At 42.7% G+C, this 14,354-nt stretch overlaps 1 long non-coding RNA gene across 1 annotated transcript in view; it reads right to left on the bottom strand.

Moving 5' to 3' along the window:
• The window catches only part of LOC146008241 (uncharacterized), a 42,863-nt gene extending 29,335 nt beyond the window's left edge, over positions 1 to 13,528 (bottom strand). Inside the window, exons 1-5 of the long non-coding RNA XR_014444485.1 lie at positions 13,404 to 13,528; positions 12,871 to 13,017; positions 12,353 to 12,499; positions 11,820 to 11,966; positions 11,287 to 11,433 (exon numbers count right to left, since the gene is read on the bottom strand). This is a non-coding gene — a long non-coding RNA (uncharacterized LOC146008241). The remainder of the gene's footprint in view (positions 1 to 11,286; positions 11,434 to 11,819; positions 11,967 to 12,352; positions 12,500 to 12,870; positions 13,018 to 13,403) is intronic.
• Between the last annotated feature and the right edge of the window lie 826 nt (positions 13,529 to 14,354).

The raw sequence follows: 14,354 nt of genomic DNA, 5'->3' as shown, positions 1-14,354 counted from the left end.
TCAATGTTAAATGCCCACCCAGACCGGGTTTTTAATTGTATCCCCACCCTATGGGTAATGATTATGTTAAATGCCCCCCCCCCCCATTGTTAACGACACCCCACTTTCAACGCCAACCCGAAGCGTGGCGTGCGCAGCGAGCCCGCGAGGGGCGGCTGTACCCGTCCTCCGACCTTTTCATACCCCCACTATCCACGTCGGCGTGGAGTCAGTTTTATATAGTGTGGCGAGCGCAGCGAGCCACCGAGCCTGAAGCGTGGGGAGCGCAGCGTGCCCCGCGAGGGGACGCGCATTACTTTACAAGTATTACCCGTCCCCTCGCGGGGATCGCTGCGCTCGCCATGCTTCGGGCTCGGTGGCTCGCTGCGCTCGCCACACTTTATAAAATCAACTCCACGCCGACGTGAATAGTGGGGGTATGAAAAGGTCGGAGGACGCTACCGCCGCCCCTCGAGGGCTCGCAGCGCTCGCCACGCTTCAAGTTGGCGTTGATAGTGGGGTGGCGTTAACAATGGAGGGGGCATTTAACATTGTCATTACCCATCAGGGTGGGTGTACAATGTAAAATCGGGTCTGGGTGCCTGTACAATTAAAAATCGGGTATAATCGCGTCTCATCGCATCGCATGCAATCATATGGCATGCGATGCGATGGGACGTGATTTTGTGGTTGTACAATGCCCTGCGATGGAAATCGGGGGCGCCGTGATAATACACAAGTACCTAATTTAGTAAAAGAACTTACTTGAACAAATGTATATCTCCAATATGTAAGAGTGTAACTATTGGTAAATGCCACCTCCCAGGTTTTTTTTTTTTTTATCAACTCATGTTGTCCATAAAAATGGGGTTCTCATAATATGAGTTTGAAAAAACTCAGGAGCCCGAGGTGTGCTCCCTACCACCAGTGCTGTGCCTAAACAAGTGCAAAGGGGGCCGTGTGATCGAATTGGGCCATCTCCCGAAGGAGACAGGCCCCGTTTTTCCCCTAACCCCTCTCAACCATAAGGCCGAAGAGGGGAAAATAGGGAACGGTGGGTCCTCTTCGCCGAAGCTTAGAGAGACCCTCATTCCTCAACTCCCGGAAGGGTTAGGACGGTGGGTCCTCCACACCCAAAGGTTTGGAGAGACCCACAGTCGACTTCCCTCCGCCTTGCGCCTCGGGGGACCAAAGCTCTCCCCAAAAGGCGAGAGCTTCGGCACGTTGGGGAAATGGAAGGCCCGAAAGGGTCAACCACACAACCCAAAAAAAGTGACACACTACAGAAAACAGAAAACGTGTAAAAGTGCACGAACGTGAAGAGAGGAAAAGAAATAAATAATAAAGAGGACCCCAGCCAGAAGGCCGGGGTGGGGGTGTGAAAAATTGTCCTACCCCCACCCGTGCAGGTTCAGCACCCCCGAGTTTCCCCGGGGGCACAGTGCAGCCTCGGGCCCTAGGCAACCGACCGATCAGCGGCCGACCAAGTGTTTCTCTGCTCCCATCGTAGGGCACTTTCCAGCCCCTGGCATGGGAATGGGTACTTCACTGGGCTTTTCGACTGACTCCCTTAGGGGCTGCGACCCCCTCGGAAGAGCAATCTACTCAGTCTCAGTGTTTCTCCGATCCCAAGGTTAAGGTACTAAGATGGGCCTTTCGCGGTCTCCCCATCAGAGGCTACGAACCTCTGGAACAGGAGCCATCTACTCAGTCCCAGCCTTTCTCCGCTCCTTGGAAATGGATACTAGACTTAGCTTTTCGCTGTCTCATCCTTCGGGGGCTACGAACCCCGTCAAGAGAGCCAAACTACTAGGCCCAGTGTTTCTCCCCCCCCTCTTACCAGTGGATTTACAGAAACAACACCTCCTACCAAAGGCAGAGGTGAAGGTACTCAGCCAGACTTTTCACCACTCCCAGGCAAAAAAGAGGGGTCCCACACCCTCCGCCCATCAGAGCAGCTACTCAGTCCAGCCTTTCTCTATTCTCTGCCAGAGGCCAGTCCTTACCCACTGATAAGAACAGATACTACACTTGATCTTAGCCAAAAGGGGTTCTCATAATATGCCCCACACATTCAGATTGACTTAGTTTAATTGCATACTAAACTAAACTTTAGATTATTCCACCTCGTATGCTGGATTGATTTATTTTAATTGCATAGAGTAGGTAATTCTACATTCTGCTTTAGATTAGAAATCTGCTATTGACAAACAGCGCCTTTCAAGTTATCTAGCAAATCTACTCTTGCCTAAATTAAGAGAGGAACTGCTTTTAATTGTTAATGATACATGGTTTCTTGGGAAGCCATGGTTGTTTTTGTAAGCCACTTTTGTTACTGTCCATTGTAGGATGTGGGAATTGGTTAGGTAGACTTAAATTAAGTACATGCATTGTATCTGCATTTTTGTATCTGCATTTAAATATCATTACAAAGGCTGTGACCAAAGTCTAGCTGTGAATATTATTGCATATTATTTTGAAGTGCATATTTTTTAGTCTCCTATACCTCCTCCACTCTGCCCAACAATGGTCCTACTACCCCACCACCAAGCCCTGCTCACTCCCTGTACTCCTTGTCATTCCACCTCACAACTATCCACCTCTCACTGAACTCTTTCCTTGCCCATCTCCTGCAGTTTCCCTTCCTAGCTCAACCACCCACACATAACTACTCTCTCAACCTCTCATCATCCTTGCCCTCCAAGTCAATCTCACCTCAACACTACAGCAACCCTGATAACATCATTCACATATGTCCCAAAAATGATCTCCTTCTCGTCGATGCCTCTGTGATGCCAGATCTGTCTGTAACAAATTGGTCCCCACTCAGGACCTCTTCATCTCCAACTCCCTAAGTGCCAGATGTACTAAGCTTGAAAAGTGATAAAATTGAGAATGATAAATCACCAGCCAATCCGCTCCTATCTGCCATGTCAGAGGCTATGTTTGAAAAATGATAGGATATTATTGGTAGCTTATCACTCTCCATTTTATCACTTTTCAAGCTTAGTACATCTCACCCTAAATCTCAGTCCCATTTCAGAAACCTATACAGTATTTACCCTTCTAGAACCAGTTCTTCCACTGCTCTCTCTGCTGAGGGCCTCACATTCACACACACCCCGTGGCCTGGGACTGGACAAGGTGGAGGTGTTGACATCCTTCTGTCCTTTGGTTACTCCTATCAACCCAAACCCCCAGAACCATCCCTTTCAATCTCCACATTTGAGGTCCATGCCATATGCCTGTTCCAATCTGTTCATCTTCAATAAGCTGTAATTTAGCACCCCCTGGCATTCCCACCAAATATATTGATCTTTTTCCTCCCTGGCTCACTCACTTTCTCTTTTTAAACATTCCCTCCATTATCTTAGGTGAGTTCAGTTGATAACCCCACAGAATCCTCTTCCTCTAAACTCCTAAAACTCATATCATCACATTTTTTTTCTAATGAAAGAAAGGAGAAGAGGCCACAGATTAGTTGCAGGGATATTAATATAGCAAATAGATACACACAATGTCCAGCGCTTCCAGGGTTCCCAAAATGAAATTATAAAAATACAAAAAATATAAAATGTCACCAAAACCAAGTCCAGATAAGTAATCGGTTCTCAAGTCAAGTGGTCAAGGATATTTCTCCTCCATTGATTGATATGTGGAGAGAATAAAAAACAACCAATAGTGCATACCATTAAAAATATGACACTTTAATAAAGGTTTACACTTACAAAAGTTTGTAGTTAAAAAGCATGTAGTTAGTAACCCAGGCACAGCGGGAGGATGTTCCACAAATGTCCCAGCGGTATAATGAATTCCAGCTCTGGAACTGGTAGTCAGAAACCACGAGGATCCCATACTGGATTAGGTCCTTGGAGATAGCAGCTACTGACGAAGGATAGTTGTATCAGAAACGCGTTTAGCGTGCCTTGCCTCTCTCAAGGACCTAATCCAGTGTGGGATCCTCGTGGTTTCTGACTACCAGTTCTGGAGCTGGAATTCATTGTAGCGCTGGGACATTTGTGGAACATCCTCCTGCTGTGCCTGGGTTACTAACTACATACATTTTGTTTTCTGTTGCTGCGTTGGGTCCTGCTGCACTGGATTCTGGCAATGAAATTAATATTTTTCTGCCCTGCACTCCATGAATGATATCCCCATCATATAAGGGAATAGTTAAATGCATGAAGTTAGTAACCCAGGCACAGCGGGCAAACCCAGGTTAGTAACCCAGGCAAACCCAGGTTACATAGTTACATAGTAGGTAAGGCTGAAAAAAGACTTGCGTCCATCTAGTTCAACCTGGTATAGATATCCATTGCTGATTTGGTAGGTTCTGGTATTTTACAGACAAATTATATTTCTTATTTGTACCCATGGATGTTTTTCTCCAGTAAATGTTTGTCCAACTTTGCCTTGAACGCATTTAATGAGCCAGCCGTTACCACCTCTCTGGAAATGGAGTTGCAGAGTTTGACTGTTCTGACCGTAAAGAAATTCTTTCTACTAGCTGAATGAAATCTTTTTTCTTCTAATCTATACTCATGCCCTCGCGTCCTAGATTCCTTTCTAGTAGAAAATAGGGTGTGTGACAGTTCCTTATATTGGCCCTTGATATACTTGTACATGTTGAGCATGTCCCCCCTTAAACGTCTCTTTTCTAATGTAAATAGTCTCAAATTGCTTAATCTCTCCCCGTAGCTTAAATTTGGACTTTTTCTAATTCTATGATGTCCTTTTTATAGTGTGGGGCCCAGAACTGTACTCCGTACTCTAGGTGAGGTCTCACCAATGCTTTATATAGTGGCATAATTACCCTTGAGTCCCTAGTTTCCATTCCCCTCTTAATACATGCCAGAATTTTGTTGGCCTTTTTTGTAGCTACATTACAATGGGCACTACATCCTAGATTGCTGTCTATTTGGACTCCTAGATCCTTTTCAAGTATGGAATTACCCAGTTCCTCTCCGCTAAGGTTGTAACTTGCTCACTGGTTGTGTCTCCCAAGGTGCATAACCTTACATTTATCTACATTGAACCTCATCTTCCATTTTTTTGCCCACTCATCTAGAATTGCAAGATCATTTTGAAGCATGGTGACATCTTCTGGTGATTTGATGACTTTGCTAAGTTTTGTATCGTCCGCAAAGATGGATACATTGCTGAGTAACCCTATCCCAATATCGTTAATAAAAATGTTAAACAAAATGGGCCCCAAAACCGAACCCTGGGGCACTCCACTTAGTACCGGTATCATATCTGATACGGCACCATTCACAACCACTCTTTGTTCTCTATTACATAGCCAATTCCCTACCCATCTGCATATATTTTTACCCAATCCTATGTTCTCCATTTTATTAATCAATCTCTTGTGTTAATAACCCAGGCAAACCGGACCCGGACTAAACTCCGGACCGCCGGACAGGACATCAAAATCTGCCGTCCGGAGCTTGTAGGGTCCGTCCGGGTTGGTGTCCTGTTCGGGGGGTGTCATGTCCGGGGGGGTGATCCCTGTGATAGCTATCACCAGGGACATGGGAGAGGGGACATTACAGCCTCCCCGTGTGGTCCGGACCGTCTGGTTTTTGCTACATGCCCAGACCATACAGGGAGTCTTTATTCTACCCCTCCTCCTCTACCTGGTGACAGGTGTCACAGGCAGCCCCCCCCCCCCCCCCCCGGACAGGACACCCCCCGGACCGGACGCTACAAGCTCCAAAATGCAGAGTTTGATGTCTGGTCCGGTGGTCCAATGGAAAATGAGTGGGAGGAAAATGAGTGGGAGCATTAATACAAAAAAAACATTTATTTTATTACCTTACCCTTAATTTTATTATTTCCAAAATTTACTGTGTTTTACGACTTATGCCAATCATTTTTACTTACTGCCCTATTGTATCTAATTAATGAAAAAACCTGCTGGAATATAACTGGAGTTGTGCCATCTGTGCCAAATCTTAATGTACCTCTCATTTTTTCCTACACAATTTAATATATTTCTCGTGTAAAACCGTGAAGTTAACCAAAGGTATCCAGGCTGCAACTTAGCCAGTGCACAAAGACTAGATATTTATATTTTATCATATTTGTCTATTGTCTCCCCTGGACAGATATTTAAAACACAGCATTTAGAATTTAACAGACCACTAGGTATTTCTGTACTAATCAGAACTTGTTTTACCTTGTCCAAAAATGCTATCAGGGTTACACATCCCACATTAGGTGCCATTCCCACATTAGCTGCTTACTTTTACATTTGGGACACAGTGATGTTCTAACCCCCATTTTCACCAACCTCATTGTAGAGAGGTAGGACCTATGCAGAATATACAGTTGCACCTGTTGTACTTTTATTGAATTGGTTGCCATCTGTATTGAGGCCATGGCCATACCCCATTCATCAGCTGTCATATGGCCCATGTCTTCAGACCATTTTGAGCTAAGCTCACTCAACCCATCCTCACTCTTTGCATCCAGCAACAGATTATATAGCCTTGAAACCCCTTTCTTTTCCCCTCTCCCTGTAGGACTTTTTTTATAGGGGATATCGAAAAGCTAGGTGCTGCGTTTTTAAATTGGGCCATAAGAGCACACCTCAGCTGCAAAAATCTGAAAAAACATGATCTAGGGAGTATAAATTTGTCGGCCAACTGCACGAAAGACTTCAGCCCCCCAGGACCATATAACTGATTTATGGATTTAATACCATATTGCCCCATAACTTTTTCAGCTGAAGTTCTTTCAGTTCTTTAAAACACTTATAGTCTGCCATAGGGTGATCAATTTCTATATCAGAGAATTTCATTATATTACTGGCCTCTCGCCATATTTTCCCAGCATGTCCTACCAATGGTTGGTGACCTTTGGATAGCCTACCCTTCAACAACTACTGAGTTAATGTACAATTGAAATCCCCTTGATCTACTAGCATCCTAACGAGGTTGTTATCAGTATCATCTGCTACCCAGTCTCTTAAGTGCATTAACTGACCCGCTATATAATACAATCTAAAATTAGGAAGGGCAATCCCACCCTGTCCGTTTTTCCTCATTAGTGTATTTTTCTGGATTGTAACCCTTTTATTGTTCCAAATAAATGAAGAGATTAACATTTTGTTAAAGAGGGATGCTGGCAAGTACAACCGTGACTGCTGTAAGACATACAGAAATTTGGGCAATACAATCTTTTTTTATCAAATTGACCCTCCCTGTAACTGTAAGTAATAATCTGCTCCAAGCTTTGAATTTTACAAGGAGATCGTCCAACAACGGCTGTACATTGAACTGGACAAATTCAAATGGATCTCTTGAAATCCATATACCGAGATATTTAATTGACTCGGTCCATTTAACTAGTAATGTCTCTCGAGGAGTGGATTCCTCCTGTCTCTTCAAAGCTAGAATACTGGATTTGTTTACATTCACTTCAAAACTGGAATAGCTACAGTACCATGTGTTTTAATCAGATGTACACAGGGAGCAGATTTTATATAGTCCGATAAAAATATCAGCCGACCGTATCGTTGATCTGCCCAACTCCAAACCCAATCATTTCTGGATGTGCTCTTATTGCACAAACCAGAGATTCGATAGCCAGTGAAAATAAACATGGCGACAGGGGACATAGAAACATAAACATAGAAACATAGAATTTGACGGCAGATAAGAACCATTTGGCCCATCTAGTCTGCCCCTTTTTTACCCTTCAGGTAAACTCAACCCTTTTTAATCCTTATTTCTTTGTAAGGATATTCATATGCCTATCCCAAGCATGTTTAAATTGTTCTACTGTCTTAGCCTCTACCACCTCTGATGGGAGGCTATTCCACTTATCCACTACCCTTTCTGTGAAGTAATTCTTTCTAACATTTCCCCTGAACCTACCTCCCTCCAGTTTCAGTGCATGTCCTCGTGTTTTATTACTTGTTTTCCTTTGAAGAAAATTTCCCACCTGTACTATGTTAAAACCCTTGATATATTTGAAGATTTCTATCATGTCCCCCCTTTCCCTTCTCTGCTCCAAACTATACATGTTAAGATCTTTTAGTCTATCCAGGTAAGTTTTGTGATGTAGGCCATGAACCATTTTAGTTGCCCTTCTTTGTACACTCTCCAATGTATTTATATCCTTCTGAAGATATGGCCTCCAGAACTGGACACAGTATTCCAGATGAGGTCGTACCAATGACCTATAAAGTGGCATTATTACGTCTTTTTTTCTGCTACTGATTCCTCTCCCTATGCAACCAAGCATCTGACTAGCCTTCCTCATTGCTTTGTTACATTGCCTCCCTGCCTTTAAGTCACTTGAAATAGTGACTCCTAGATCTCTTTCCTCCTCAGTAGTTTCCATTATAGTACCCTTGATACTATATTGAGCCTTTGGGTTTTTGAGTCCCAAGTGCATAATTTTGCATTTTTTAGCATTAAACTGTAGTTGCCATTCTCTTGACCAATTCTCAAGTTTACTTAGATCATCAGTCATTTGATTTACCCCTCCTGGTGTGTCTACTCTGTTGCATATCTTTGTATCATCTGCAAAAAGGCATACTTTCCCTTCAATACCATTTGCAATGTCACTGACAAAGATATTAAAGAGCACTGGTCCAAGTACAGATCCCTGGGGTACTCCACTGGTAACATGTCCCTCCATAGAATGCACTCCATTTACGACAACTGTCTGTTTCCTATCCTGCAACCAGGTTCTTATCCATTTAATTGTTTTATAATCCAATCCCACACTTTCAAGTTTATTTAGCAGCCTGCGATGTGGGACAGTGTCAAATGCCTTACTAAAGTCTAGATATGCCACATCTACAGCCCCCCCTTCATCTAGTATTTTGGTCACGGAGTCAAAAAAGTCAATGAGACTTGTTTGGCATGATCTCCCTGCAGTAAAACCATGCTGTTTTGGATCCTGTAAGTTGTTTAATTTAAGATATTCCACTATTCTTTCTTTTAATAGTGTTTCCATTATTTTCCCTACTACTGATGTAAGGCTCACTGGTCTGTAGTTACTTGCTTCTTCTTTGCTTCCGCTTTTGTGCAGTGGAACTACATTTGCTTTTCTCCAGTCCTCTGGAACTGCACCTGTATCTAGTGACTGGTTGAATAAATCTGTTAATGGCGCTACCAACACATCTTTTAGTATCCTTGGATGCACTCCGTCTGGCCCCATTGATTTATCCACTTTCAGTCTTGAAAGTTCTGTTAGGACTTTCTCCCTAGTAAATGTACCTCCATCTACCTTGTTTTTATAAATGTCCTTGCAACTTAACTGTGGTCCCTTCCCTTCTCCTTCTATAGTGAATACAGAGCAAAAGTAATTATTTAGCTGATCTGCAATTGCCTTGTCTCCCTCCACCAAATTCTCAGTGTCTGTCCGCAGTCTTATTATTCCTCCATTTGATTTTCTCCTTTCATTTATATACTTAAAAAAAGTTTTGTTTCCTTTATCTACCGACTGAGCCATTTTCTCCTCAGCTTGTGCCTTGGCACGCCTGATCACTTTCTTAGCCTCTTTGCGTCTGGCAAGATACACTTCTTTGTCATTATTATTTTGAGTCTGCTTGTATGTCCTAAAGGCCATCTTTTTTGCTTTTACACTAGTTGATACCTCTTTTGTAAACCACACTGGCTTCCTTTTCCTGGTACTTTTCTTAACCCTTTTGATACAAAGGTCCGTTGCCTTTAGTATTGCACTTTTCAATTTTCTCCACCTCTCCTGCACTCCTTTCAAGTTCGTCCAATCCGCTAATGAGTCGCTTAAACATCTCCCCATTTTTGCAAAGTCAGCCTTCCTAAAATCCAACACCTTAGTTTTTGTGTGACTGGAGTTGGACCCTGACTTGATACTAAACCATACTGCTTGATGATCACTAGATCCCAGGTTCTCACCCACATACTGTATATGTCTGATATCCTGTCACCATTTGTGAGTATTAAATCTAATATTGAGTCTTTGCGAGTAGGCTCCCTCACCAATTGCTTGAGAGAGGCTCCCTGTAGGGAATTTAGAAATTTGCCACTTGTAGATGATCTTGCAAAAGACTCCTCCCAATTCACATCAGGTAGATTAAAGTCTCCCATGATTATGACTTCTCCCTTTAAAGCCATTTTAGTGACATCAAGCAATAGGCTCCTGTCCAAATCCTGCCCCTGGCCTGGTGGCCTATAGATGACCCCAGTACGAATAATGTCCTTCTCCCCCATTTCTATGGTCACCCAAAGGGCCTCAGTTTTTTCTTCAATATTTTGTATTAAAGTAGCATTTATGTTTTTCTTTACATACATTGCTACCCCTCCTCCGATTCTTCCCATTCTGTCCTTCCTAAATAAATTGTATCCTGGTATAGCTACGTCCCAGCCATGGTTCTCATTCCACCATGTCTCTGTGATAGCCACAATGTCTAGGTCATCCCTTGTCATTATTGCTATTAGATCAGGAATTTTGTCTCCTAGGCTTCTAGCATTTGCACACATAGTTTTAAACATTTTGCCTGTGCATCTGTTATTCCTAGCCATGTTCATACAGTACAAAATCGAAATCTAAAGTTGAAATTACCTGTTTGATGATGTTGTTCAATGTCTGTTTTTATTTTTTTACTGTTCAGAAAAGCTGCAGGTCACTAATTCTAAGAATATAGTGAGTCTGTTCAGGTCAGGCTACACCTGAACACTAATGGCCAAATGGTCAAAGGAGATAATTTGCACTGTGTTTGAGTAGACATCAGGCAGAATGCAACACTAAACTATGCTTCACTGAACAACTTCACCAAACAAGTAATAACAATTTCAAACAATTCATTAAATCAGAACTTTTCAAATCATACAAGAGTTTGCATAACACAGAAATAAAGAGAGCATATTGGAGATGAATTACATACTCTTGAGGTATCAATGCAGTCCATGTGTGTTTTTGTTGATTTGTAGTAGTTTGCCTTCAGTTTTCCTTCGGTGCAACGCAGGTATAACGCTTGTAGTTATGACCCTGTTTTCCCACTTTAAAACGGCCCACTTCAATACAGGGCCACAGCTAAACTATGGCCACAGCCTATCCGGCCACAGCCGTATGCAATGAGAACTAATATACTCTAACAATGCCTTCTTCCCAATTTCCAATAATTGGAAGAATCTACATCCAGTCAGTCCCCACCCCCTGCTATACAGAGCAATAAAAGTGGCTTACAAAAACAGTTCTGGCATTCCAGGATACTATATCTCTTTTAGAATAAAAAATACATGCCTCACTACACACAGGCAAGGTACTGTTGTTATTTACACAGATCAGATATTTGGTTGAATTTACCTATAAGACAATCCCACACACAAGGGATGCAATGTTCTGCAGTGAAGACACTTGCTTGCAAATGTACCCAATAGAGTTCAAAAGCATGTGGATGTTACAGCAGAGAGAGATAGTCTGCACGTATGCCTGTGACAAAGTTGAATTTACCTGTTGGAGACAAGGATAGAGGAGGGGTCAGATGAATCAACGCAGGTATAACGCTTGTAGTTATGACTCTGTTTTCCCACTTTAAAACGGCCCACTTCAATACAGGGCCACAGCTAAACTATGGCCACAGCCTATCCGGCCACAGCCGTATGCAATGAGAACTAATATACTCTAACAATGCCTTCTTCCCAATTTCCAATAATTGGAAGAATCTACACCCAGTCAGTCCCCACCCCCTGCTATACAGAGCAATAAAAGTGGCTTACAAAAACAGTTCTGGCATTCCAGGATACTATATCTCTTTTAGAATAAAAAATACATGCCTCACTACACACAGGCAAGGTACTGTTGTTATTTACACAGATCAGATATTTGGTTGAATTTACCTATAAGACAATCCCACACACAAGGGATGCAATGTTCTGCAGTGAAGACACTTGCTTGCAAATGTACCCAAAAGAGTTCAAAAGCATGTGGATGTTACAGCAGAGAGAGATAGTCTGCACGTATGCCTGTGACAAAGTTGAATTTACCTGTTGGAGACAAGGATAGAGGAGGGGTCAGATGAATCAACGCAGGTATAACGCTTGTAGTTATGACTCTGTTTTCCCACTTTAAAACGGCCCACTTCAATACAGGGCCACAGCTAAACTATGGCCACAGCCTATCCGGCCACAGCCGTATGCAATGAGAACTAATATACTCTAACAATGCCTTCTTCCCAATTTCCAATAATTGGAAGAATCTACACCCAGTCAGTCCCCACCCCCTGCTATACAGAGCAATAAAAGTGGCTTACAAAAACAGTTCTGGCATTCCAGGATACTATATCTCTTTTAGAATAAAAAATACATGCCTCACTACACACAGGCAAGGTACTGTTGTTATTTACACAGATCAGATATTTGGTTGAATTTACCTATAAGACAATCCCACACACAAGGGATGCAATGTTCTGCAGTGAAGACACTTGCTTGCAAATGTACCCAATAGAGTTCAAAAGCATGTGGATGTTACAGCAGAGAGAGATAGTCTGCACGTATGCCTGTGACAAAGTTGAATTTACCTGTTGGAGACAAGGATAGAGGAGGGGTCAGATGAATCAACGCAGGTATAACGCTTGTAGTTATGACTCTGTTTTCCCACTTTAAAACGGCCCACTTCAATACAGGGCCACAGCTAAACTATGGCCACAGCCGTATGCAATGAGAACTAATATACTCTAACAATGCCTTCTTCCCAATTTCCAATAATTGGAAGAATCTACACCCAGTCAGTCCCCACCCCCTGCTATACAGAGCAATAAAAGTGGCTTACAAAAACAGTTCTGGCATTCCAGGATACTATATCTCTTTTAGAATAAAAAATACATGCCTCACTACACACAGGCAAGGTACTGTTGTTATTTACACAGATCAGATATTTGGTTGAATTTACCTATAAGACAATCCCACACACAAGGGATGCAATGTTCTGCAGTGAAGACACTTGCTTGCAAATGTACCCAATAGAGTCCAAAAGCATGTGGATGTTACAGCAGAGAGAGATAGTCTGCACGTATGCCTGTGACAAAGTTGAATTTACCTGTTGGAGACAAGGATAGAGGAGGGGTCAGATGAATCAACGCAGGTATAACGCTTGTAGTTATGACTCTGTTTTCCCACTTTAAAACGGCCCACTTCAATACAGGGCCACAGCTAAACTATGGCCACAGCCTATCCGGCCACAGCCGTATGCAATGAGAACTAATATACTCTAACAATGCCTTCTTCCCAATTTCCAATAATTGGAAGAATCTACACCCAGTCAGTCCCCACCCCCTGCTATACAGAGCAATAAAAGTGGCTTACAAAAACAGTTCTGGCATTCCAGGATACTATATCTCTTTTAGAATAAAAAATACATGCCTCACTACACACAGGCAAGGTACTGTTGTTATTTACACAGATCAGATATTTGGTTGAATTTACCTATAAGACAATCCCACACACAAGGGATGCAATGTTCTGCAGTGAAGACACTTGCTTGCAAATGTACCCAATAGAGTTCAAAAGCATGTGGATGTTACAGCAGAGAGAGATAGTCTGCACGTATGCCTGTGACAAAGTTGAATTTACCTGTTGGAGACAAGGATAGAGGAGGGGTCAGATGAATCAACGCAGGTATAACGCTTGTAGTTATGACTCTGTTTTCCCACTTTAAAACGGCCCACTTCAATACAGGGCCACAGCTAAACTATGGCCACAGCCTATCCGGCCACAGCCGTATGCAATGAGAACTAATATACTCTAACAATGCCTTCTTCCCAATTTCCAATAATTGGAAGAATCTACACCCAGTCAGTCCCCACCCCCTGCTATACAGAGCAATAAAAGTGGCTTACAAAAACAGTTCTGGCATTCCAGGATACTATATCTCTTTTAGAATAAAAAATACATGCCTCACTACACACAGGCAAGGTACTGTTGTTATTTACACAGATCAGATATTTGGTTGAATTTACCTATAAGACAATCCCACACACAAGGGATGCAATGTTCTGCAGTGAAGACACTTGCTTGCAAATGTACCCAATAGAGTTCAAAAGCATGTGGATGTTACAGCAGAGAGAGATAGTCTGCACGTATGCCTGTGACAAAGTTGAATTTACCTGTTGGAGACAAGGATAGAGGAGGGGTCAGATGAATCAACGCAGGTATAACGCTTGTAGTTATGACTCTGTTTTCCCACTTTAAAACGGCCCACTTCAATACAGGGCCACAGCTAAACTATGGCCACAGCCTATCCGGCCACAGCCGTATGCAATGAGAACTAATATACTCTAACAATGCCTTCTTCCCAATTTCCAATAATTGGAAGAATCTACACCCAGTCAGTCCCCACCCCCTGCTATACAGAGCAATAAAAGTGGCTTACAAAAA

Source organism: Crinia signifera, chromosome 6 (genome assembly GCF_055691185.1).
Source record: "Crinia signifera chromosome 6, ASM5569118v1, whole genome shotgun sequence".
In the NCBI taxonomy this organism is placed as follows: domain Eukaryota; kingdom Metazoa; phylum Chordata; class Amphibia; order Anura; family Myobatrachidae; genus Crinia; species Crinia signifera.
This window is presented reverse-complemented; position numbering and strand designations above follow the sequence as displayed.